Source organism: Zeus faber, assembly GCF_960531495.2.
Source record: "Zeus faber genome assembly, chromosome: 5".
Taxonomy (NCBI): Eukaryota; Metazoa; Chordata; class Actinopteri; order Zeiformes; family Zeidae; genus Zeus; species Zeus faber.
Genome location: NC_137192.1, coordinates 18480401 through 18493663, shown reverse-complemented (window position 1 = coordinate 18493663; position 13263 = coordinate 18480401).

Here is a 13263-nt window from a genome sequence, read left to right as displayed (position 1 = left end):
TAATGATTCAAATATTATGTCAGAAAAACAACTCAACATGATCTCATTGAAAGAGTACAGCACTATCCAAATGTAACAATTTAAAGCACTTATTTTGTTTCGAAATATGTATTTTGAGCTACAAAAGTCTGGAAATGCATCTAAAACTGCAAGGCCTTTTTTTCTCAGAACTTCAGTTTTCAAAACATAGCTTCCTTGATTCACGCATGCGATATTGTACCTTGTTTTAAAGCTCTGCTTCTCCACTTTCATATTATGTGAAAAAACAAAAATGTCACATTTCGAAATGTGACCATAAATCACACATTGATGTCACAAAATTTCACACCTAGTTTTAGTTTTCAGTTTAATTTAGTTAACGGTACAGGGATGCAAACACATGTATGGTGAAAAAAGGTCGGAAATCTAATTATGGAGCTGACGGTTTTCCGAGTTCCAATGAACGCAGCATCGCTTCCTGCTTTGGATCGCTTTCAAACGGAGACTAGAGCTGTGTCTGAGTTCTAACGTAATATCAGAGAATGAGTCCACCAGTTAATCGAGTAATCGATGGCGTTGCTCTCTGGGGCGGGTGAAAAAAAAAAATTAAATGCCAAATTCAAGTGTAAAAAACCACATTCGCCGAAAAGCGAGTTGTTTGCATCCCTGACTGTAATAACCTTGCTCTACTCTTTGGCTAACAGCGCTGTCAGCAGCCCGGCAGGAGAGACGCTCTGTGGTGCGCTGAGATTTTATAACTGAACTGTGAGCAGGACGCACGCTTTTATTTCTCTGTGTGGAAATCTGACGTTTTCACATCGCAGAGGGGAGAAAGGCATCAAAACGTTGAGCAGCTGCACATGTGAGAAAACACACCAACGCAAGTGCAGTGTTCTGGTTTTGGCTGTAAAAGCAATATTTCAATATCACTAATGCAAAAAAAAAATATTTATTTTTGGGTGCACCTTTTGCCGTTTGCTGTCCCTATGTTTTATGTTCAAAAGGGGTTGCCAAAGGGGGAACCCAGAGTCCGCAAAATGGTTGCCGATTGACTCTGAGGGCCAACGGGCGACTGTTACTGTCGCCCCCTTCTCACCTATAATTAGTGATGGAGACTCTTTGTCTAAGGCTTGCCCATTCTACATTTTCTACCAGCTTTCGCATATTCTTTTAGTTTTTGATCTTTTTTTGGTTTTACTTAAAACCCGAGTTCGGATCTGCATATCTGCAGATCCCTTCTTATATAAACAGTTAAGGAACCGCTCTCTGCTCACTAACCGAAGCCTCGAGCCCGCCTACCATGTTCCATCCCCCAACGCTGCTGTGACAACGCCTCGGCACGCCGCCCGGGGGTAAGACCCGAAGTCGGCAACTCTCGGAACCTCCGACTCTACCTTCTGGTGGATCTCTCCGCTGAAGCGCATCGTGACGCGGGACGGAACCAAGCGACAACCAGAGGAAGGGTGGCGGGTGGCTCACCCAGCGGCTTAGCCCCCCGGCGGACGGGTGACGGGTGACGGGTGACGGGTGGCTCAAGTAACAACCTGCAGAAGATTCTTCTCCTGCGTCTTTAATTAAGGATTGGAGTCGGAGAGAGTGGACATCTCCAGATCAGACCCTAGAAACTTCAAATACTCTAACGTTCCCTTTATTCTACTCTCCAACCACACGCCCCCTCCATTCCTGCCAAACCAGTTTGTCGGTTAGGAATCCATTATTTTCTTATTTATTTTGTTGATTTTCTTATTAGTTTCATTCTTTATTTACCATTTCTTTATTTTACCTTTTATTGCCAAGCAATTCTAGCTATAAATAAATGTTCCATCTGTTTCTGAGGTCGTTGTCTTGTGATTTTTTTGAGAGATCCCTGAACGACAGTAACGACGGTGCACTTTTTAGGTTATGAGATTGATGCCTAACGATTGATTTGCTTCAAGTAAATTTCATAAGGTCCCCTGAAATTAAAAGGGGTGGTGCCCTGACAAGACAATTATTAAACATTAGTTAACGCTACATATAGCACGAATAAAGTCGGACAATCCTACTCCGAGGACACGATTCAATAGATCGCTACATATAGCACGAATAAAGTCGGACAATCCTACTCCGAGGACACGATTCAATAGATTCATTTGCGTGACTATGAGCAGGAAGCGTGAGACCGGGTTGTGCAGACAACAGCACCGGTGCTGTACTGTCTATCTTTAACTATAGAGCAGTTCTGGGTAGACCTCCAGCTCACCTCTGTACCCTTCTCCGTCTCAGCTCTGGTGGTTACCAGCTACGCTCCAAGCGGTTGTACACCGGGTTTCGAAGGATCCGGGGAAAACTGCATCTTCCTATGACGCACCTCAGGCATGAAAATATCTGAAGAAAAGGTCCAAAATGAGTCACATCTCTTGATGAATTTAAGGGGCATCATAAAGAATGTGGTGATGGAGGCATGTGGGGTTTCTCTTGAGGGGCCACTGTGTTTTAATATTTGTTCTTCTGTTTAATTGTGGATTTTTGTATATCGTGTCGTAAACTGTATGTTGCATTTTAAGATGTTGATTTTGAGGTGAGGTGATTACAATCTTATGAATCTTATGACGGGGTGATCAATAAACGCATCTTGGTAACTGTATTTTGTTGTGTATTATCGGGTGTGAAGACCCAAAAAACGACGGCCTATCCTTCCAGCTCCATCATGACACAAACACAATATATCCCCCAGAGGGTCATTTTTTAAAGGCACCATTGTGACGTCCAACAGTATCGATGAATCCGTGAAAAACAAAGACAAAGCGGCTCAATGCTACGCCGCCCTCGACAACCGCGCTCACCTCCACTCGCGGTAAAAACCGAAAATATCACAAAACTGATTGGGGGAGGAACGTGGCCAACAACAACAGGAAAAAAACATGAAAGACAAGAGATCCTGCCAGATTTGAGGAGAAATATTCACCAAGCAGAGAGCGGGTTTCAAGGTTTCAAGAACGGAATTTGCATCAATAATAAAACGAAAACCTCCTCTTTCTTCTAGAAAGAATTCAACATGCAAGCGAGATGTAAGCAGAATGCCTGCAAGCACAACCAGAGGTTTTTTTGCCATTCGAAAAAATAACTTTAAATACAATCTGGAAAATAATCGTTGCGCGTATTCACATCCAGTATATAGAGTAAATATCTGATTGGCAACAAAAACGTTCACAAAATTCTAGTTTTGTCTATATTTTGTGACACTGACAAAATGAACACAGGTCTGCCGCCTGAAGCTTCATTTATTTAAATGTGTGGAACGCCGCAAATATCTGCACTGAAATAAAACAATAAACATCCTTCTTTTAGCAACGGTTTCCAAACGCCTGTATCGTCCACATTTGGAGTCAGCCGCGCAAACGTCCTCCCGCCGGTTTCGGGGACTCTCTCTCCCCGTGAAGTTTTGGGGAAACGGTAAAAATTGAGTTTCCGCTCTGTTGTTCTGCTCAACTCTCTCTCTCGCTCTCTCTCAGGCGGGAAAGTGCTTACCTCCCTATCGATCCCTCTCTCATTTGCCGACGCCGCAAACTCTTCACTATTTTTTTTTTTTGCCCCCATCTGAACGTCTTGCACCGCGCCCCGCCACCCCATCCCGCGATAGATAACACCTATCTGCCCAATTATTTCTGGCGAGGCTCCGATCGATAGGGTTGGTATCAAAGGGTTAAAGAAGTTGTTGGATATCACGCAGCACATTAGCATAAATGGGCTCGGACGGTTTAATGAGACGGGGACGAAAATGTATTCTGTGTTTGAGGTCCGGGGCGGGCCGCCGCCCCCCACCCACCGAGTCACAAGCACCTGTTAATACACACTTGCATATTCATACACACACACATACTGTAGACACAGACACGCGCGCACACACACACACACACACACACACACACACACGCACAGACATAGACACACTGGAGAGGGGAAGACTGGGAAATACAGATACAGAGACGGACAGACAGACAGACAGACAGAGAGAGACCCAACACACACACACACACACACACACACACACACACACACACACACACACACACACACACACACACACACACACACACACACACACACACACACACACACACACACACACACACACACACACACACACACACACACCAGTTCCGAAAACGCCACTTTACTGCCATTACTTTCCCATGCGAGCCACCAGTGTGTGTCCGGTCCATCTGCTGAAAGGGGGAGGCGGGGGGCCGCAAAACAACTCCACTCAAAACAAATGGAAGGAGGGAGGAGGAGATGGAAGGGAAGGAATAGGAGTGTGTACATACGGTACGGAAGGGGAGAGGAGATGAGAAAAGAAAAGGAGAGAAATTGTGTAAAATGTGGAAGAGGATAACGCATTTCAGTCGAGGGAGGTCTTAGAATGTAAATAGAAACACTAACAGATGGAGAGGAACATTAATAAGTAGTTATGCACAATAGTGTTTATGGCCATCTCACACACACACACGCACACACACACACACACACACAGGTAGGTAAAATATTCCCTACTTGTCCTTTGAAAACATGTCACCAAAGGCAAATCCTTGGGAATGTGGAGCGATAGAAGCCGCAGGAGCTGGGCCGGTGAAGCAGAAGGACGGCCGCTCCAGAGAATGAGTTGTTTTTGAGTATATTTTGAGCTCCATTACCATTACGTTATTACAGATAAGTATCTGCTCTCCACCCCTTTGCAAAGGCAGAGGGTGCAGGTGGCCCGGTCTGAACACAGCAGCCATCAATCTGCCGTTCTGCCCGTCCACTTATCTCTCCGCCCATTTATTCATCAGCTCATCCGATGACAATCCAGCCCTTCTCTCCCACCATCTCTCCTGCCTCTCCTCCAGATAATCAATCCATCAACACATCCGCATCTGTGCTCCTATCGAGCGATTCATCGAACCATCCACTTATCTTCTCATCAGTCATCCATGCATCTGTCATCCATCCGTCCATTCAGTCATCCATCCATCCATCCATCCATACATCTATCCATTCAGTCATCCATCCATTCAGTCATCCATCCATCCATCCATCCATCCATCCATCCTTCCATCCGCCCTTGCATCCATTAAGTCTCAGCGAGTTCATCAAGGGGGTGCACTTCAGTTTTGTTTTTTTTAAAGGCCGCTGTATTAATGCAAACAGGTTGCACGATGGGAAAACTGGGGGGAACTGGCGAATCAATGGATGGAAGACGCTGTAATCAGTTCTGCAGGGGGGGAAAAAAACAAACAAACAAAACAAAAAAACGAAACGAACAACAACGACAAGGGAAAACAATTAAGTCACTGATAGAAACCAGCGTACAGTCCCTCTGGAAAGGTGTGGAGTTGCGGCGTCAATTACAGGAATGTTCTCCAGTCCACAAAACTAATTACCAGCTCATAGATATCCGCTTTAATTGAAATGGATTGTTCCAAATGGAGCGTTCCCTCCTCTTGTCCCGTGTGCGGTACTGGAGGCTCGTTCACAGAAAGGTTGGATCATGACAAATTAAAATAAAAATAAAAATATTCCAGAGGAGTTCGGTTCGAGGCCTTCTATGTCGACGCCACATGTTGAGATTGCGGTGGTTTCTTTTATTTTTTTTGTCGTTGTGCCGTTTAATGGATTATAACCTGCAGAGGGTGCGCGGAGTCTTGAAACGCCTCCCCGACGTCGTTAAGCTCTGAGACAGTTTCTGATTTCTGATTGATTTCTCATGACGGAACTTGGGATAGAGGGATAAAAAAAAAAAAAAAAAACGGAAGCGAAAGGAGGAACTGGGGGGAGGGGAAAGGAACGGAGAGAGAGCGAGAGAGGAGCCGAGTGGAGGATGTCATTCTGGAGACCCTCCAGGCCGAGCCATTAGCCAGCGAGAGGCAATCACCATTTCATCAGCACTTCGCAGCACGAGCCCCTCTCCCCCGCCCTCTGTATTATTAATTTCTCCTTTCTTTCCGTCTACTCCTCACTCCTCCGTCTGTTCCTCCTCGCGCCGCGTTCATCACTCTCTCTGTCGCCTCGTTTTTCTTTCCCTCTCCTTCCCTCGGTTTTTATTGGTGTTGGTGGGTTTCCATGCATCCATCTGCCTTCGAAACACACCGCTGAATGTTGATTAGAGCGAGTGTGCCTGTGTTGGAGTGACCCTGCAGCGGCGTGGGGGGATAATGGACTCTCTCTCTCTCTCTCTCTCTCTCTCTCTCTCACGCTCTCTCTCTCACTCTCTCTCCCTCTCTCCCTCTCTCTCGCCCACTCTCTCTGTCTCTCTCTCTCAGAGGCGTCACTCTCCACCTTATCGTCCTGAAGCAGCACCGGACCCCGCTCACACCCATCTTGTCTCAGGGGCGCGCCACATTACAAAACAATTACTCCCTTAATTGACAGTTAATTAATCTAAAGTCAATTTAACCTTGGCAGCCTCACCTTGAGATTGGGTGGTGTCGGGAGGGGTGGGTGAATAGAGTGAAGAAGTGAATGAGGGGCCGGAGACGGACTAATGTTGACTTATCTCAACATTAGCGGAGGAGTCAGGTGTGGTGACTTCAACACTGGTATGTTGAATGTGCCGCGTTTTTATTTCATAGTGTGTGTGTGTGTGTGTGTGTGTATGTGTGTGTGTGTGTGTGTGCGTGCGTGCGTGGGGGACGATGCCCCTTCACACACGAAAGCTGCTGCCAGTTTAATTGCTGATCTCGCCAGTTTCGGCGTTAATTACACTTCTCGCCTCCGCTCGCTGTGAATCAACACTCCGAACCCCCCTCGGCTTGTTCGTGGCGCCCGATGCGGAATTTCACCCGCGTCGCCCTGAAACGCCCTCCCGACCACCGGAGACGTCCACCGCAGTTCACCACGAAAACCGCCTGTGAGAGGTGTTTCACTGCTGAAGCGTCGATTCGAGGGAGCTGTAGACGAGATTGTGTTTTCTATAGTTTTATCCATGATGACTCTGAACCATCTCTAGATCTGAGGGGCCCGACCTCGTCCTAATTAATATTCATGAGTCGACTCGTGGGGCGTTGGTTTCTTAATATGGGCGTGGCCCCGGTTGTGTACGTGACGATGTGATCTGAATAGGTCTACGCAAATGAGTGTATCCGAAGAGGATAAATAAAGACAAGATGAAAGATGAAAAAATAAATAACAATTTCTACCCTTCATATCAGTCCTTTTTTTTTTTCCAAAATGAAGATACAGAATGAAATGCATGATGGGTAAAGTTATAAGCGAAGGAAAATATTGGTAGAAAATATCCTGGTTTCAATTTCAGCCAGAATTTCGGAACGCTCTGAGGAATACTCATGAAGTAGTTACTCTAGGTCCTAGACAATGCAAAAAAAAAAAAAAAAAGGACGACTGGCGCTAAAACACATTTGTGCCAATTTGCCTATTCCTCAGCTCACCTCGCCAACTGTCTCTCATGCGATATAGGAGACATCTCTGTATGGCGCGGCACTAATGTCAGAAAATGATTGTTTTCGCCGATTGTTCGCCTACATCGTCATAGCTGTCAAATTTAAAGTTCAGCGTCTCCACTCGCAGCAGACAACTCACTCAGCTCATCTCGCCAGAAACGAATCAGGGGCCGACCTCGACACAAAGACCCTTATTTACATTTACCCCGCTCTCCTCCTCCTCCTCCTCCTCCTCCTCCTCCTCCATGCCGGCGCAATCTCTTTTCTTTTCCCTTTCTTTTTTTTTTTTTTTTGTACGACTTCTATGGCGCGGAGGGTAAATTTGTCTCCAGTTTGTATTGCTTTGACAAGACAGAGCTCTGGCTTCATGGCTGACTGGATCTGTGTGATTAAAGAGACGACAAGCAAAACCATCTGCTTGTCACATTCATCTGTCATCGCCCAGCGCTCGCCATCAGCCACACATCACTCAGAAACAACGGAGAGCCATCGAGAGAGAGAGGGGGCGGGGGCGAGAGGCGGCGGGGGCGAGAGGCCTACATGATGCCTTATAGAGAGAGAGAGTGAGAGACACCCACATGATTTCTTATAGAGAGAGAGAGAGAGAGAGAGAGTGAGAGACCTACATGATGCCTTATAGAGAGAGGGAGAGAGAGGGAGAGAGTGAGAGGCCTACAGTACTGATGCCTTATAGAAAGAGAGGGAGAGGCCTACATGATGCCATATAGAGAGAGGGAGAAAGAGAGAAGAGAGAGAAAGCGAGACCTACGTACATGATGCTTTATAGAGAGAGTGAGAGAGGGAGGGAGGGAGAGAGTGAGAGACCTACATGACGCCTTATGGAGAGGGAGAGAGGGGGAGAGCGTGAGAGGCCTACAGTACTGATGCCTTATAGAAAGAGAGGGAGAGGCCTACATGATGCCTTATAGAGAGAGGGAGAAAGAGAGAGCGAGAGAGAGAGAGAGAGAGAGAGAAAGTGAAACCTACATGATGCCTTATAAAGAGAGGGATTAAGAGAGTGAGATAGAGCGAGAACGTGAGACCTGCATGATGCCTTATATAGAGAGGGAGAAAGAGAGAGCGAGAGAGAGAGAGAGAGAGAGAGAGAGAGAGAGAGAGAGAGAGAGAAAGTGAGACCAACATGATGCTTTAAAGAGAGAGGGAGGGAGAGAGAGTGAGAGGCCTACACGATGTTAAAGAGGGAGGGAGAAAGAGCGAGCGAGAGAGAGAGAGAGAGACCTACATGATGCCTTATAGAGAAAGACAGAGAGACCTACATGATGCTTTATAGAGAGAGAGAGTGACAGAGAGGGCGAGAGAAAGAGAGAGACCTGCATGATGCCTTATAGAGAGAGGTAGAGGCCTACATGATGTCTTATAGAGAGAGGGAGAAAGCGGGACCAACATGATGCTTGAAAGAGAGAATGAAAGAGGGAGGAAGGGAGGGAGAGAGTGGGAGGCCTACACGATGCCTTATAGAGAGAGGGAGAAAGAGCGAGTGAGAGAGAGAGAGAGACCTACATGATGCCTTATAGAGAGAGAGAGAGTGACAATGAGAGAGCAAGAAAGAGAGAGAGAGAGACCTACATGATGCTTTATAGAGAGAGAGAGAGAGAGAGTGACAGAGAGAGAGCGAGAGAGAGAGAGACCTACATGATGCTTTATAGAGAGAGAGAGAGTGACGGAGAGAGAGCGAGAGAGAGATGGACCTACATGATGCTTTATAGAGAGCGAGAGAGAGAGAGAGAGTGACGGAGAGAGAGCGAGAGAGAGAGAGACCTACATGATGCTTTATAGAGAGAGAGTGACAGAGAGAGAACGAGAGAGAGAGAGAGAGAGAGACCTGCATGATGCCTTATAGAGAGAAGGAGAGAGGGGGAGAGTGAGAGGCCTACAGTGCTGATGCCTTATAGAAAGAGAGGTAGAGGCCTACATGACGTCTTATAGAGAGAGGGAGAAAGAGAGAGAGAGCGAGAGAGAGACCTGCATAATGGCTTATAGAGAGAGTGAGAGAGAGAGCAAGAGAGAGAGAGACCTGCATGATGCCTTATAGTGAGAGAGAGAGAGAGAGAGAGAGAGAGAAAGAGAGCGAGAGAGAGAGAGAGAGACCTGCATGATGCCTTATAGAGAGAGCGAGAGAGAGAGAGACACCTGCATAATGGCTTATAGAGAGTGAGAGAGAGAGAGAGAGAGCGAGAGAGAGACCTGCATAATGGCTTATAGAGAGCGTGAGAGAGAGAGAGAGACCTGCATAATGGCTTATAGAGAGTGAGAGAGAGAGAGAGAGAGAGAGCGAGAGAGAGACCTGCATAATGGCTTATAGAGAGCGTGAGAGAGAGCGAGAGAGAGACCTGCATAATGGCTTATAGAGAGAGTGAGAGAGAGAGCAAGAGAGAGAGAGACCTGCATGATGCCTTATAGTGAGAGAGAGAGAGAGAGAGAGAGAGAGAGTGAGAGAGAGAGCGAGAGAGAGAGAGACCTGCATGATGCCTTATAGTGAGAGAGAGCGAGAGCGAGAGAGTGAGAGAAAGAGAGCGAGAGAGAGAGAGAGAGAGAGACCTGCGTGATGCCTTATAGAGAGAGGAAGGCCTGCATGATCAATCAGCGAGCGGTAGAGAAAGAGAGGGGGGCGGGGGGGAGTCTACATGATGCCTCAGAGAGAGAAAAGGAGAGAGAGGGAGGGAGGGAGAGAGGCCTACACGAGGCCTCACAGAGAGAAAGTGAGGGTGAGGGAAGGAGGGAAGGATGGAGAAAGGCCTACTTAGGCCTCTCTCTCTCTCTGTGACATCATTTAAATGGTGCCATGCAGAGAGAGCAAGAGAGAAATATGGAGCGCAGGAGAGAGAGAAAGGCCTGTACGATGCCCCACAGAGAGAGAGCGAGAGAGAGAGAAAGAGAGAGAGAGACGCCATCTCCTTTAATCCCCCAACCCCTCCGCCGCTATCGCGGCGAGATTGTGTCTCAAATAACTCATAACTGTCGTTCCTAACACCCGCTCTTTGCTTTGCTTTGACTGACCACCTTCTGTTTTTTATTTGGGGTTGATAAGTGAGGGGACAAGAGAGAGATTAGGGAGAGACAACCAAACGAGGGAGTGAAACTTTTCATAGATCAGTTCTATCCTGACCACTCTCTCTCTCTCTCTCCCTCTCCCTCCCCCTCTCTACGGGATACAACGGGAGCCGTCCTTATAGTGAACAGCTGCCTCAAACCGGGTGAAGACATCAACAGATCCCTGCCTACCTAGTTGTCTCTGAAGAGGGACGTCTGTGCTCTTACTAACCCGTGATTTTTCCTGTGGTTTGTCTCTAATTTTGTTGCTTTTCGGTTCCCTCGTAATCAAGTTTCTGTGACATGACTTACTGAAAATACAGGAACCTTAAAAGTCAAAAGTCTCTCTCTCCCTCTCTCCCTCTCTCTCTGAGCGCATGCTGGGAGCGAGTGTTGCGGGGTGAATGGTGAGAGCGTGCGTGTCTCTACAGAGTAGGGTTTGCAAACTTCTTTTTGCCTCTCCTCTATCGTTTCTTGTGTGGCCGCACGTAGTTTGTTTGGGCTATTTATTTGGTGTCGGGTTGTAAATAGATTGGGATCGGGGGCGGCATGGAGCGGAGCTGACGGTGCAGGGGGCCCTAAGTGAAGGTCTCCGCCGCCCCCCCGCTTAGTGGAGGAGTGCAGCCTGCGGGTGCGGGCTGCGGGTGGGGCTACAGCAGCATGAGATCCGCGCGACCGCGGTCATGTCTCTGAACTCGGTGGAGAAATTCACGTTGGCTAATGTCCTCCCCGTTTATAAGGGCTGAGATTCTGAGCAGAGAATTGTCCAGACGCCGCACAAATCATTTCACCGATTAAAGGACTCCCGTTGGGGTGCGAGTCTCTCCTATCGCAGCACGTGCTACCGGTGCTGATGGTTTCGAACAACCAGAAATGAGGACCTGGACCTAATACCGAAGTTAGAAAGGGAGCATTTTGAGTAATTAGATATATGTTGCTTCTGGGAGTCTAAGGTGTTTTTGGTTGTCGTAAGGAAGGACATTTAATTATAGCGTGTCCTGAGAGAGTTGCAGCTAGTGGAGCTGGCAGCCCGGCGCCAGGACCGGATGAAAGCCGGGCGTAGAGTGGGGACCGGAGGACCAGGCCTGGCAGGGACTGACAGTTCTGGCCAGGCTGGGCCGGTGGTTTGGCCCAGGCTGGGGCTGGGGTTTCGGGTCGGGCTGGGTCCGTTAGTGGCTGAGACCGGAGATCCAGGCCGCACGGGGGGGGGTTCCCGCCAGGCAGGGACCAAGGATCCGGACCAGGTGACTTGTCAGACTGAGGCTCTGAACCTAGAGGTTCGACAGGAGGGTGGGGTGAGGAATCCTCCCTCAGAAGGTAGTGGTGAATCAGGTAGAAACCAGATGTTTCTGGTCCAAAGGTTAATGTAGAAATTAAGCTTTTGCTGGCAAAGGTAACTAAGACGGATAGTTGTGAAAGTGTTGACGTGGCAGAGCATGAAGGGTCGGTGAGGACACCTCAACTTAAGAGGAACAAATGTGACCGAGCAAACTCCCGGGCCAAGAAGGGAGCAGTGCGGACGGTGGACCAGGAGGAGTCAGAGTTGGACTCAGGCACCGCAGCCTCCCAGATCCACCGGTCCGGTAACAGGAAGGAATTGATTTTGGGATTAGGAAAAATCAAACAGTTTCTACCAGCAACAAAAAACATGAAAAGGGTAGAAAAGTATTTCACTGACAAAGAGCTGTTGCTTAAGTCAGCCCGGCAGCAGATCGGGTAATAAATTGTACAAAAACTAAGGAAAGAGTCCGGAAGATTGCAATGGAGGGGTCTACGTTTTTATGCTGCTTTTTTAAACTAGTGTTTCTACCATTTTTGACGTCACTTTTTTAAAATATCTTCCTCCCCATGCTTAGTTTTAGCATGGGAACCCTGAACTTAGGGACATGAGGGACGTGAAGAAGAGGGAACTCACAGTGACCGACTGGAGGAGGGAGTGGGACGGAGAGGTGGTGTTGAGCCACAAGAGCTCGGTCAGCGCAGGGCGGGGACTCCTCCGCTCCAGGAGCTTCCGGAGATGGTAGTTAGAACCCGTTCTGAACTTTTTTGACTTTGTATTTATAAACCTATATGCTCCAACTGTAGGGCAGGTGAGAGTTGTGTTTTTAAATAAATGAAGCACAATTTCGAGCTCCTGCAAACGTGACGATACATTTTTTATTTCAAATGTTTTAAATTCAATATTTTCGGAGACTTCCCAGAGAGTTCTGTTTTTACCCAAGTAGGAGGGAGGCCAGGGACGGGTTCACCTGGAGAGTCCTGTAGCCACCTTCAGAGTACAGTTTTTACAACCGTTTTCTAACAGGCCCGATGAATCTAGTGTGGAGGGAAGTTACATGTGCTATTTTAAGAACAGTGGCTGGTTTGGGACTCGATGCCGCACTGTTTTTAATGAACTTGCGAGCTTTTAAAATGGGATGGACAACCTCCATTTTATTCAGGACTTTTTAAGACGTGGGTTTTATTTGAGTGGAAACGTCTGGAATCAGCAGTCTCTTTGCACGGGTTTACAGAGGAACCGAAGCAAGGCTGGACATACAGGACGGCGTGACACCTGGACTCAGCTGACACTGACTGTGCGGCAGCTGGTGGAGGGAGCCGGACCTCTGTTAAGTGACGCAGAGGCACTGTCATCGCGGCTAAGATAAAGGTCTTCGCGCCCAGCTGGACACCGTTTAAAGCCATGGCATGAGCGCCCCGACTGAGGGGGACCTGGGCCCGCCGAAGGACTTCCAGAATGGAGAGGAGACCCCAAAAAACGGAGAAGATCCTTTTTCAGCAGGACTGCTACCGGAGTCTGGAATCGGATTTTCGG